This window comes from Neofelis nebulosa, chromosome 8 (genome assembly GCF_028018385.1).
Source record: "Neofelis nebulosa isolate mNeoNeb1 chromosome 8, mNeoNeb1.pri, whole genome shotgun sequence".
In the NCBI taxonomy this organism is placed as follows: domain Eukaryota; kingdom Metazoa; phylum Chordata; class Mammalia; order Carnivora; family Felidae; genus Neofelis; species Neofelis nebulosa.
Window position 1 is genome coordinate 103,614,633 of NC_080789.1, and position 12,395 is coordinate 103,627,027.

Here is a 12,395-nt window from a genome sequence, read left to right on the forward strand (position 1 = left end):
GATTTATAGGCACACATTTCAAATGTTTTAGATGTGTGATCACATTTGCCTCTCAGAACAACTCTGAGGTAAACAGGGTATCTTCACTTAAGATACAAGGAATCTGGCCTAGAGAGAAACTAAGCAATTATTCTAGGCTTACAGTTGGTCAGTGGTGACACAGGACTGATTCGGAGATTTTCAAACCTGCCTACACATTGGAATCATCTAGCACCTTTTGAGTGCCGCACCCCAGAAAATTAAATCTGAACTTCTGCAGGAAGGATCCAGGCATCGGTATTTTTTTTTTTTTAATCCCCAAATGTTTCTACTGTACAGCCAGCTTTGAGAACTAGAACTTTAAAACAGTGCTTCTCGAACTTGAATGGGCATACAAATAACCTGGGGATCATCTTAAAATAAGATTCTGATTTAGTAGATTGGGAATGGAGGCCAAATTCAGCATCCCTAGCAAGAGCCCAGGGAACAGTCAGTTTTGGAATGAGAGAGGAGGGATAATTCAGAGTTCTAAAAGGGGGCCCAAATTACCATAGGGATACATTGCCTACACATAGTAGGTAGTTCATATAAATGTTCTGAATGCCTGAATGAATGAAGCAGTCCAACAGATTCTCCTGGAAGTTTGAACTAGAAAAAGGAAATTAATTAGGTAGAGAAACCATAAGATTTAACTATAAGGGAGCATGCAGATTGAAGCTATGAAGAAACAAACCACAAATAATACAAGCTTGAGAACAGATTTACAGAGTAGGGAGTAAGAACAGGCAAAGGTAATGGAAGAAATCAGAAAGAGAAAAAAAAAAAAAAAGACAGAAGTAGACATAAGTGTGTAACACAGAGACTACCTGGCCCCTAGTCCCGCAGGCTGCCATAATACCAGATACTTTGAAGGTTCTATTTTTACAATAAAATTTCTTTCTCTTTAAGGTAGTCTGAGTACATTTCTTTTTTTTTTTTTTTTTTTTTTAACATTTATTTTTGAGAGACAGAGAGACAGAGCACGAGCAGGGAAGGGGCAGAGAAAGAGAGAGAGACAGAATCTGAAGCAGGCTCCAGGCTCTGAGCTGTCAGCACAGAGCCGGACACGGAGCTCAAACCCACAAACTGTGAGATCATGACATAAAGTAAGTACTGACCATGTTTCATTCTCTCCCTGGCTCCTATCAAAATGTTTAAAAGACAATAGAGACTAAATTAAAATTTATTAAATGAATGAATGAGGTATATTTGTTATGATCAATTTGTCAAATGAATCATACATCTAAAAAATTAGCTGATGAATGGGAGAGTATTAATCTAGGAGAAATTTAGAAAATTATAAAGCACCAATATTAACATAAAGAATTTTCCAAGAAATGTGCATAAAAAGAATGTTTCATAAACTTTAAGAATCAGAAAAAGAAAATAGGTGAGAGATGAGGATCTTGGAAAGAATGGACATAATCTTGCATTATTCACTCAACAGTTCTGGAATTGCTCTTCAGCTTCTAAAATGAACAAGGAATTTGTTTAAACTTTGTTTCGCTAGAAGTTTTAAATAACCACTGATATACTTTTGTTGGCAACCTATCAAATCACATATGCTCCCCCCCTTTTTTTAATGAAAAATAGTGCTTTGTTATGGTATGGCATATGACGGAATTCTGAATTAGGATCAGCCAAGGTATGCTGAGGTAACAAATTAACCCTGAAGTTTACCATGGCTTAACACATAATAATAGTTTCTCTGTCATGTAACATGTCTAACATGGATCAGAAAGGGGCTTTGTTCCATGTAGTTACTCAGAGATTATGGCTGACAGACATCAGTTGCAACACATAGATTCATGATTCCTGGGGCAGGAGAGGAGAACAACTGAAGGTCTTGAACCAGTTCTTAGATGCTTCTTCCATGCATTGTCCAGAGCTATTGACATGGCCCTATTTAACTGCAAATGTGACAGGAAATGTGGGGAACACATAAAGGCCTGCAAGTGGACAATGCCATAAATACTGTGCATGTTGGCGTATCCCAGGATTCTGCCCTTAGCTCTCTTTTTCTCCTTAACTATGCAGTCTCCTAGGTGATGCTATCCAGTGTATAGATGTTATTTATTTCTCTAGCCTGCAAGTTCCCCCAATCTCCACCTACATTTGTCCAGTTACCCACCCAGCATCTTCACTTGGAGCTCCAACAGGCCTCTGGGGCTAACTTTTCCCACACAGAATCTTTAATGTTTACCTCCTAAGACCACTCACTCCTCAAGTTTTTCTCATCTCATGGCAGTACCCAGTTGCCCATGTAATCCTTGAATCTATACCTTAACCTAACACTCCCCATCAAATTCACCACAAATTCCTGTAGCCTCTGTAATGCAGGGAGTGCTGGACTTTTAGTCATGTTTTCAAATAAAGATTTAATTATAGTCTTCACTGAAGATGCACCAAGTGTGAAAGGGCTTGATCTACTCAGAATGTAAGATCAGGGAGGAAAGAGAGCATGGGTTTCCCAGGCACTTAAATACTTTCAACAATAGCATTAAGGGTGAAATTAATTATACTGGTACCAAATGCTGGCCTGTTGGTTAATAGGAGTCATGAGATTTCTATTCTTCTTGTTTATAAGTTTTTTAACTAAAGGGTTTTTCTTTTCTTATTCTGAGATTAACACTAAAAGTAATAGACTTATATCTACAGTACTTCAAAGGTCTTTGAAGATGCACATCTTTGAAACTTTAGAGACTCATTTTTGTCATCTAGTCCGTGGTCGTTTTGTGTAAATGTCTCATGTGTGCTCATGAAGAATATGGGTTCACTCGTCATTGGATGCAAAGCTCTTTGCATGTCTAATTAAGTTTATTTATTGTGTTGTTCAAATCTTCATAGGTCAATACATAAATCTAAAACTTAAAAAAAATTTCTATGGGGTTTATCACCAAGTTATGTGTTGAGTCCATCACTCTTCCCTCTTCCTTGTGACCTTACTACATCCTGTCCTGAGCTTCGTTGTCTCTTGCCTGGATGATTGTGAGAGCTTGTTAACACAGCTCTGCTGCCTGTGCTCTTGTATACCATACACCATCTCCTACTCAGCTGCCAAAGTGATGTCTTTATAATCACATCGTGCCAGCCCCTTGCTGGAAAATTCTCTAATGGAGTCTTATCGCCACTAGAATAAAGTCCCACCTCCTTATCCAACCTCCCACAAGGCCAAGGTGACTTGGGTCCCCTCTAGATCTCTAAACTCATTTCCCTATTCACTCCCCCTCCCCACCAAGCTCCAGCTATAATGCTTCTCTCTGTTCCTAGACCATGACATGCTCACTCATGTCTCAGGGTCCTTGCATTTTTTGTTACTTCTGCTTACAAAGTTCTTTCCCAAGACATTGAGTGCTTTTCTCCTTCTCAGCTTCCCAATCCTAACTCAAGTCACCTCATCAAGAGGGCTTCCCTCAAGCAAAGTAGCCTGCCAGTCACCATCTATCATCGTATTTTATCTGGAACTATATCACTTATTCACTGTTTTTACAGGTTTATCACCTGTCTCTGCTAGAATATAAATTCCTTGAGGCTAGGGACTATCATGTTCTTTTTCATGTCTTCAGTGCCTAGAACAGTGCCAGACACAATTTACGAACTCAATCAATATTTGCCATCATTGGAAATCATGTTCCTAAAGAATATCTAATAATATGGTAACATTCCCCTGATAGGTGAATAAATGGAAGGTGGGGGCAGTGGCGGGAAGGGTAAGATAGAAAACTATTCACTGAGACTGATTTTATAAGAAAAAATTCAGGCATTTAAAAAAAGACAAGAAGAAACATGTTATTTGTGTCAAAGATTTCTCTAGGCAATATTTATAATGTTAAAAATTCTTGTGCTCTTTTATTACTAAAGGATTTTTTTCCATAAATATATGTGAGAGGTCTTTCACAAAGAAAATTATTCAGAGGGCGGATGAGAGAGAATGTATATATTGTTCTTTGTATGTAGCCACTCACATGCTAAGGCAAGCCAATTTAGTATTATTACCATTTAATAGAGTAGAGCTGAATATTCAAAAAGAAATCTGAGTTGATGGGTATGTGTATTCTTGATTTATTCTGTTTACTTTTACAGACTTTGGCTCTGATTATGTCACTTTATGATTCTAAGATAAAGTTCTTTAAGACCAGAATAGAGACAAGAAAATTTTAAGACTAAAACTGGACAGACAAAACTGACATCAGATATCAGTACAAACTGAGAGACTCCAGGACCAACTGAGAATTGTGGTTTTGCAATTACCCAAGTTATTTCTAACAACACTACTTTGCTTTGTCCCACTATTGCTTTCAAGTTGGAAATTACAGTGGTTTATGCAAATTTAATAAAAGAGAAAGTCTTCAACTTTTACTGGCAGGGATTTTCTTGCACCACCCACTGTCATAATTGATTACATGCTGTACCCTGATGGAAACACAGAATTTCTAGGCCAACACAAAATCACAAATACATGGTAAACCATCTGCTTTGTCCAGTGACTGAGAAATAATAATGTGACCGATGATCCGAGTGAGAAGGGGCTGCCAGTCCAACTGTGCCCAGTCCTCCATCAGCTTGATGTCTGAAGGTGGAGGGAGATTTGTTTTGGCAGCCGCTCTGCCAGCATCTGACATCTGTCACCCATAGTTCTCCATTATTGCTCGTTCCAAAAAATCATATCTGTCAGTCAAATAGCTTTTCTACTGATGGACAGTCGAAGGATGCCTTCTCAGCCTGACGTGCTTCTGGGGAACTCCCCTTTATTTGAATACATGTATCCACTAATCCCTTTTCATGCCTTGCCTTTGAGCCTGTCACTTAATGGGGAAAAGAAGTCTCCCCAAGCCCAAGTTCATTGCTATTTGGAAGAATGGCAGCAGCACGGAGGGGATACAATGAAGGTTATAAATGCTTACAGTTTCACTGCTATGGTATCAAGAGTACTCTCCTCTAGCAGGATCCACAGAAAAACAACATTCCCCCCTCCACTGCTGACCTTTTGGAAAATTAACATATGCATATATAACACCTTTAAAAACAATTCACACAGTATTGATGTGTTTGCATGTATCGGACTAGCCCATTCTTGTTCTTGCTGTGTAGTACACTTTACATAGACTGCCTCACTTAATCCTCTTAATCCAGCGAGGTCTCCTGTTTTATAAAAGAACAGTCTCAGAGCTCATACAGTGGCAGCCTTGGGATCCAAAGGCAGATCTTCTTGCTTAAGTGAGACTCTTTCCACTATGGCACCCTGACTCTCCCCATCACAATACACATGACAGTCTGTATGAAACATACAAATGTATGGTACAGTCAGTAGTACTCCAGGCAAATAGGAAGTACTAGGGAGGTGGCGAGTGGGAAGGTCAAGGCTCTTGCTTTTGCCACAGCCTGGACAAAATGCTAAGAAAAAGAGAAAACTTAGGACCCTAAAATCTTGGTCTCTTGGTCCTAGTATCTAGAAAGATGTAGAGTGTGAAGCAAGTAAGGCAGTAGAAAATGCCATAGCAAAGCAAATTTTCCATAGTGTCTTCATTTTGATTTTACAGAGACATATGGAAAATGTAAGTTATGATTGCTTTTTCTTTTCCTTTATTATTATTATTTTTTTTTGTAATCTCCACGCCCAACATGGGGCTCAAACTCATGACCCCAAGATCAAGAGTCACACACTCTTCCAGCTGAACAAGCCAGGTGCCCCTGAATGATTGCTTATACGATATCTAAGGCATCAAGACCTTCCAGGAAAGTATTGACCAAAATGCCCAGAGGCTCATTGAACTGAGCCATGAATATAAAGTTGCAGAAGCCCGAGTTCTCGGACCACTTCAATGCCTCCCCTGCTGGGCAACCCTAACCTAAGAGTGTCATGGACCCATGAGGGTCCCCAACTCCTGCATCCCTGGTAGGATGGTATTTTTTGAAACAGTACTCAGTGTTTTTCCTCCAGTATTTGTCCCCTGCATTTTTTGGTACTTTATCCTGTGTCCCCTTTTTCAGGAAAGGGAAAGTGACAATAAAGAGCCTAGGAAAATAATCTCTCCCCCAAGGATAATGAAATAATCTTGACAGAAACAAAGGCTTACACAAAGGTGATGAGAAGGCTCCCTTCCCTGAATGAACTAGGATTCTCCATATTGGTGGGTCCCTGAGAAATAGGGACAAACTAGTGACGTGATTTTTTTAATTCATTAATTTTTATTTTTAAGAGAGAGAGCAAGGGGGGAAGGAGGGAGGCGGTGAGGGGCGGGGACAGAAGACCCGAAGCAGGCTCTGCATTCATGTCAACAAGCCCGATGCAGGGCTCAAACTCAAGAGCCGTGGGATCATGACCTGAGTCAAAGTCAGACACTTAACTGACTGAGCCACCCAGGCACTCCATGGTGATGTGATTTGTAAATGACATAAGTTTTGGGGCTTGGGGGGAAAGGATCCCATGCTCCTTTCCCAGGAGGAGCTCCCCAGGTCAGGGGGAGAGACCCCCAGAGAAGCGGTAGTTGTGCAGTGCCCTGGACAGAGCCCACAATAATCTTTTAGTTCCAAGCCCCAGCATCATGTGGGAACAGCAGAGTATTTCTTTTACATCCAAGAGCAGCAAAACGTCACCAAGAAAGGCCCATTTGCAATGTCTGCAGTTTTCTTTAAACATTATAGAATATATGGCCTGTATGGGTGATTCAGGTAAGCTATAACCCAGATACCACAAGCATTCTGTCTTGGTTGGCTCCAGCTGCTGTACCAGAACACCACTGACAGGGTGGCTTAAACAGCAGATGTTGTTGATCTCTCACCATTCTGGAAGCTGGACATCCCGGGCTGGGTACTAGTACAGTCAGGTTCTGGAGAGAGCCCTCTTCTGGGCTGCAGACCACCTGTTTCTCTTTGTATCCTCACAAGGTGGAGAGAGAGCTAGCTAGCCCTCTGGCTTCTTCTTTCAAGGGCCCTAATCCCATCCGTGACCCAATCACCTCCCAAAGGCCTCACCTGCAATACCATTATACTGGTGATAAAGAGTCAACATATGAATTTGGGGGTGAGGGGGGACACAAACATTTAGTTCATAACACATCCTAATCAAGGATGTACAATCTAGGGGTGGTCCACAGGTATCCTTTTTTTGTTTAATGTTCATTTATTTATTTTTCAAAAAGAGCAGAGGAGGGGCAGACAGAGAGGGAGACAGAGAGTCCCAAGCAGGCTCCAGGCTGTCAGTGCAGAGCCCCATGTGTGGCTCGAACCCACAAAACATGAGATCATGACTTGAGCCAAAATCAAGAGGCAGACACTTAACCGACTGAGCCAACCAGATGCCCCTGGTCCACAGGTATCCTAATCAGAAGAACCATAGTCCACAAGAACTTCAGTTATCTGAGTCTTGATTTATAATGGATACTTTAATTAATATCCTGAATTTCAGAAATGAGATTGTATTGGTGAAAATAGCCTGTCAACTCTAACAGTGCAAGTTAGTTATGGGCCTCACTGAAATCCAAATAGGTATATTAGACACTCCTCACCTCCGAATAAACAGAATGAGGGATCTAGGGGGACTGGCCTAAACCCTCAGGGTGTCATGGAACCTCATACGTTAAACAGCCCTCTGTCCAGCCATAGGATCAGGAGGCCTTCTGGTTCCTTTTGCTGACTCTAAAGGTCAGATAATCCTACCTTTGGAACATTTACCTAGAGGAATGAAACCTTCATGCAAGGTAGTGGTAGAGACAGAACCCTGTGCTGTTACAGCACTGGAGGACAGACGGTGTGAAGCATTTAGGGCCTTCTGTGTGTCTGCTAAATGTCTGCATGGATGTGCTGCAAAATTTAGTCCAAGGTTTGCTTGTAAGTGGATAGCAAGGTTGCAAGGGAGTGGCCAATACTCACACACTTAAAATTTTTTAATGGCTACAAATATCAACCAAGACTTTGAGAATCTACTTACTTCGGTATGCAGTCATTGATCCCGAAGGGGCTCTGCAGGCTTGAACTGGAGGCCTCAGGGTCACTTCCACCCCACCCCTCCATCCCACCCTGAGTGCTGGGGCTAGGCAAACCCAAACAAGAATGCAAACCTAGGAAGGCAGAAAGCACACTAAGAACGGCCTGAGAGGCAGAGTCTTCCGGTCAAAACTAGTTTTAGGGAAAAACTATTGCATTCCTGCTCCTGTGAGCTCTGGTTGACAATCGCAGTGGCTACACTTGAATAAACCACATGTACTGAGAGGAACCTGAACAGAATCACTGTGAAGAATAACCAAGAAGCAAGGCAAAATGCTGGGAAAGAAAATGCTATTTCCAGGATATAAATCCACCAAAACTTCTCCTTAGACCGTAAGGCCCTTTTCTTTCTTCTTGGACCTTGTCTTCACTGAAGGTGACATTCCACCTGGCGATTTCAACAAGCAGTATCATCCAATCCACCCCACCTCGGCTGAAAGTCTCACTCTCTCAGCTCAATCCTCAGTAAGCAAAATACAAATAAGTCAAGCAGCCCGGCGTGGCAGGAGATATGTGGTATCTAAGTGAGCCACATCCGGGTTCTGGTCCTACTCTGATTCCTTATTGTGAGCTGTGTGACCCTCAAGTCACTTAGCTACAAAATGAAGTATCAGATGCATAGCAGGTTGTGAGGATTACATAGGATGCTCATGAAAAGCTCTTTTAAAATCTCACAAAAAGCACTTAGCTGCTAGTTATCTAAAAGCCTCCCTCATCTCAGTGCCTATGTTGGCTGTGTTGAGTAGCTAAACAATTGGTACCTGTGACATTAATTTTTCAAAAGACCGAATTAGGTGCCTGTCTCATATGCCACTTTAGCCTGGGGACTGCTACCGTTCATCAAGCTCTGGCTGTGTGCCAGGCATGAGGAAGTGCTCCAATGAGTTAACTCACGAGGTACTGTTATTATCTCACCCCATTTCACAGATGAGGGAACAGACTCACTGAGGGGAAAAGTGACATGCCCAAGGCTACAAAGCTAGTGGGTAGACCAATGGGGATTCCAGAGCAGGCAGCCCACGAGACCACCCTCTTCTTTGCCACCACGCTCAAGTAGCAGCCGTTGTGTGACTTCTCTGTTTCTGCCATTAACCACTGAGACCAAGCAGTGCAGGGACGTCGCTCCTGGAAAAGCAGGTACTGAAGAAACATCTGTTGAATGAAGTGTTTGGTGCAGAATGCCTGGCATCTAACCAGCCCCGTGCAGTCTGTTGGAGGAATGAGCAGTGTCCAGGAGCCCCACATGTGAAAGGAGGGGATAAAAAGTCATCATTTTAAGGGATAGGATACTGAAACAGCCATGGTATTTGTGCTTTTCCTTTTTGTAAAAAATTAATTTATTCAAGTAAATTTATTTATGCCCCACACCCAACGTGGGGCTCAAACTCATGACCCTAAGATCAAGAGTCGCATGCTCCTCTGACTGAGCCCCTGTACTATTTCAACAGATTGAAAAATCTTACAGGTGCATCTTCTCATGGGGTCATTGAGGTACCATGAAAATGAAAAGAGCCTACAAAAACAAACAAAGAAAAAGCTGATCTTGAACCCTGTCCACCTGGCCCACCTGCAGACCCCAGTGTGGACTGAGCACAGGGGTCTCAAAGGAATTTCAAAATCTGGCCCAGCCCCTGGTTATCTGATCTAAAAACCCATAAAGAGAGAAAAGCAATTCTGAAGGCTCATGGGGAGTAGAGGTCTTTATTTGGGGCAGAAGAGTGGACTAAGGATCCCAGGCCTGTTCCACCTGGGACTTATAGGGGTCTTACATCATAGCAGAGAGGTTAAGACTGACATATTTTAGGCTGCAGAGTGGCAAACACAGTAGGGGACAGGCAGGTGACATCAATGAGTGAGTCAAGCTCAGTGGATGCTAGGGGGCAGAAAACGGGTCAGACCATCATCGGCTGCAGCCCTTATTGTCCCTTGGGCCTGTCGTTGCTGGGACGTGGATTTAGCAAGAGTAGTTAAAATCCTGACTTTTATGTGGAAGCTCTCATCTTACATTGGCAAGTAAGTCCAAGGCAATTTAAATCATGGTGAGAGTCAAACTAAATGTGTCTGCAGGCTGCCAGTTTGCCAATCACTGAAGAGAGTCAGAAGTCATGAATCACACCAGCCCCTTCCAGATGGAGTCAGAATGTAGTAGTAACAGAGAAGCAGGTGAGGGAATTGCTGGTCCCTCTGGTGGACGGAAACAGGGGTTCCTTCTGGGCAGTCATCCTACACCTGTTCACACAAGCATTTTTTTCTAAGTTGTTCCTGTCTGTGGTATTAGTGCCACCTTGTGGATTTCCCAGGAAGCACCGCATGTTTAGACCTGTATGTTGACTCCTACAAAGGCCGGAGGGTAGTCAGGGATGGGGGTGACCAGTTGAAGCCAGAGCCAAAGCAAATCACCACACATGAAACGGAAGCCATGTTTTGGATAAGCAGAAACTCAAGGCTCCAGTGGGAATACTGAGGTGGGGCCAGAGGGGCCAGCGGAATTCTGTCTTGCTGTTTTTTCAGGCAACTTAGTTCTGGACTGAGCCTTGGGTCAGAGCTGATAGACTCTGCCCCTCCTCCGTGTTGGGGAGGCCCTCAGAGCCCAGAGCATGAAACCCTCCAGTCCATCATCTTCAAAGTGCCAGCCTTAGTTCTTTAAGCCTAGGAGAAATTGGGTAGGTAGGACTCAAAAATGAGTGTCTGTTGCCATGTTCATCCTGTTTCGTGAGGACGGCGTCTGTTTACGGCATTTCAAATTCATTATATGTGTTCTTACGCTTTTTGAATATTTTCTCTTCATATTTTAATGTGCGTTACTCATTCTCTTCCCATCCCCTTATTTTTTGGAAAAGGCCAAACTGTTGTTTCTACTGTTTTCCAAACTATGCTGCGTCTTACCAAAACTGTTTTCCTAAACCTCATTTGTTTGAGGAAACCTGTCCCATCTCAGAAAGTGTCCCCTCCCACACTTGGGGCGCCCTGGCCTTTGCTGTTAGAGCTCCACGCAGTCTTATCGGTTATGTGTTTTGTTTCCCCATTGAAAGCTCCTTAGCCACAGGGCACGGGTTTTTTTTCTGCTCTTCCTTAAAGACTCAGCATAGGCCTTGCACAAGTGTTGGCTACGGATAGGCTGGACCTTCACATTCATGGTCACCAGTTGTTTTGCTGTCGTTACTGCTGTAAGGGCAGGGGAGAAACAGTCTGGTGCAATATTCAGTTTTGAATACTCGCTTCATGACAGTGTGTTGAGAAGATTACTAAGCCAACTGGAACATTTTATTCAGGTGTTACCTCTGTGTCCTGCATAAAACTTCCAGATCTTTGGAAAGTCATAAGAAATACAAAAGTAGTCACCAGAGCACAAAAGACCTGAGATTTCTGGTTCTTCACTCCATCACAAACTTCCACTTTCACAAAGGGCACTTGTGTCTCAGGTTAGAGATTTTTCAAGTGTAGGATGAAATGGCTCTGAAAGAACCTGTAAAGGGGACCTCAGATTTATCAATAGCCAGCTGTGTGGAATGTAGCGCCTGCCTTGTCTTCTTCCCACACTTAGACATCCACAGTTCTGAACTGGAGAAGCCCTCGGGGTTACTGGAAGGCATTTGGAAGGAGTGGTGTTGTCCTGTAACAGACAGGCACGGTGACACTGCAGGACAAACAGATGGGGGAGGGGTGGGAGGGAGGGACCTGGCTGTACAACGGGTCTTGCAGAAGAGAATTCCAAGGATGGTTAGGAGTGGCAACTGGGGTCCTTGGAAACTCCCAAGAGGCCTTACGGACTCCACTAGGCAGAAACCCAAGAACAAAGTTATTCCTGCTTGTCTCCAAGAATGGTGGGTATCAGTGGGGGAATGGAGACAAAGGGAATTTTCTAGGGTCCTTGTAAGATTAGAAATCCTGTTAAGTGGAGTTGGTGGAGAATAACTGGCAATGTCTTAATCTGACTTTCCCAATGACCAATTGCAACTCAGGTCAGAATTAAATGGGAAAACAGCCTCTAGTCACTTTGAAAAGGACAGGGATCTATAGAGAGCATGAGTGTTTATAGCAACATCAAAATGGCCATGAAGCCATTGCCTTTTACATTACCCTCAGAAGCTGGTCTGAGGAGCTGTGGTCCAGGAGCAGCTAGGAACAGAGCCTGGCAATTCATCAAAGTGTGGACTCTCTCACCCCCTTCCTAGGCTCTGCTGTACCACCGCCCCCCCGCCCAAAGGGTAGCTATGGCCCAGTCCTCCTGGGAGAGTTATCAGTGGGGTGCCACGAAGAGTAGCAGAATGGAGTCAAGAAAACTACAGAGGTGGAGTTCTTCACATCCCCCCTAGAATAGAATCTGGAGATGGCGCTCAGGGCCTCTGGTGCCTCCCAAGGCAGGGATGCTCACTCACAACAGGAATGAA

The 12,395-nt window shown here is 43.2% G+C and overlaps 1 long non-coding RNA gene across 1 annotated transcript in view; it reads left to right on the top strand.

Moving 5' to 3' along the window:
* Positions 1–12,395, top strand: part of LOC131520159 (uncharacterized) — a 34,598-nt gene that overhangs the window by 1,118 nt on the left and 21,085 nt on the right. The window lies entirely within an intron of this gene.